Raw genomic sequence first — 2,076 nt, forward strand, 5'->3', positions numbered from 1 at the left:
ACTTCAATATACATAAATATGGCCCAATCGAAATTTTCTGTTGTATGAGATGAAGTACTCAACATTCTTGAATACAGGCTATGTTCAAGATGGATTTCCATTGACATGACCGCCAGCGAGGAATTAGAAGCAAAAACATAATTTTTTGGAAAATCAAAATTTCCTGGTGTGGCAATGGCAGCTGATGGCACTCATGTAAAGATAATGGCACCGTCAAGAAATAAACATGTGTATTTTAATCGCAAAGAATTCTCAAGTCTGAATATTATGGTGGTTAGGCTTTCTCAAAATTAAGTTTTCACTCAGTATTCTACATATACATAGGTACATATATTAGTTTTTCGTATGTAGGCGTGCGACCATAAGATGCAAGTACGATCCCTTTGATTTCAAAATCATTAGCGCATCAAATTATCGGAGAGGACATGCATATTTAATATAAGAAAGAATAATTTGCTAAAAATGCTACCAATTTATACGAATGTACTAATCGAATATATGTTTTGTAAAGGTGACAAAGGCTACCCTCTTCAACCGCGGCTCATATCTCCGTTTAGGGAACCAATAACATGCGTCCCAAAAAGGAGATTCAACACATATCATGCCCAAATCCGAATTGTTATTGAGAAGACGATAGGTTTATTAAAATCGGTATTTCGTTGTATTTGTGGTGAACGACGACTACATTACGCACCATATAAAGCAGCGCGTATTGTTAATTTATGTCGCGCATTGCATAATATTCGTTTGCATTTTAATTCAAATGAAAACATAAATGAGTTAACCTGGATACAACTGAAAATGTATATTCCAACGAATATGAGTGTGATATAGATGATATGTCTATCGACGAAGCAAATAGAATTAGAGATAGTTTTTTAGATTTTTTTTTAATATAAGTTCATATTATGTATTCATATCAAAATTATTTAAATTAACATAAAAATGCAGTAAACGAGTTATTAGACATTAAAAATAAAAACTTATGGCTTGTTTAAATGTTGTAGTTCAAGTTCTAAAATTTTTTTTGGTTTCTAATTTATCAATGGATATTTTTTCCATCACAGCATTATGTCGCTTCATTTTCTTCAATTTATCTTTTTTAATTTCACATCTGTTTGTTTCAGACAGTTCTTATGCATGTTCGTTCTGTTGCTTCATAAACGTGTTTAGAACTTTTGAAACATTGTCCTCCATCTTTTTTTGGATATTTATTTGCTCCTCAAGTAGACCCATTTTGTTTATATTCTGTTCCTTTTGCGGTGTACTTTGGGTCAGTTGATCAGTATCTCGATTTGCTTTCATTTGCTGGTCAGACGATAAAAATGATATTTCATTCTGCATTTGGGGCTGGGGAGAAATGTCGTCAATTGGTCTCTTCCTACTTGTACTAGGGATGTCATCTGAAACGTTTGTTGATGTTCCACAACTTTGTATACCTTTCAATCTCTCTACTGATGTATTAAGGGAAAGTATAGCGCTGACCTCCTCTTCGTTCCTCCGGAACTTAAATTTACTTGAATGAAGGGCCCACCTCCTGGTCCAGATATTTGCTTCTTATTTTTAATAATTTTCTTTTTAACTGCAAATTTAAAATCAGTCCAAACCTATAAATGAACCAATATTAACCGATAATATAAAAGCGTGATGTTTTTTTATACCTTTTTCCATCCAGTCCCGTCTTTGACTAGAGGGCTCATGACGTTTAACTTTTCTCAAGTGTCTTCCCAAAAAGCATATATACCCGCGGAAGCTTTTTGAGAAAATCCTTTAGCTATGTCTGGGTGCAACTTCATAATATCACCTAGTACCTCAATTTGATTGGTGTGTTTTGGTTTCTGACACATTTAAAACATAATTTAATGCGTTCTCAGGTATTTTTTTACATAAATACTTATAATTGCTCAATTTTTGCCAATTTACGCAGTTCACTCATCAACGGATCGATTTCGACGAATATTTTCGATTTTGCAGTTTCAATGAAAGTAAGTTCAACTCCATCGAAAACTTAATTTTCGATACGGTTTCAATGATTTCAATGTAATAAATTTTTTCGATCGAATTGTCAAGTTTTCG

At 33.2% G+C, this 2,076-nt stretch overlaps 1 pseudogene; it reads left to right on the forward strand.

Annotated features, from left to right (window-relative positions):
- Nucleotides 1-351: 351 nt before the first annotated feature.
- Nucleotides 352-899, forward strand: LOC120779316 (annotated as a pseudogene).
- Nucleotides 900-2,076: the final 1,177 nt, after the last annotated feature.

The sequence above is a fragment of the Bactrocera tryoni genome, unplaced genomic scaffold (assembly GCF_016617805.1).
Source record: "Bactrocera tryoni isolate S06 unplaced genomic scaffold, CSIRO_BtryS06_freeze2 contig_6287, whole genome shotgun sequence".
NCBI lineage: Eukaryota > Metazoa > Arthropoda > Insecta > Diptera > Tephritidae > Bactrocera > Bactrocera tryoni.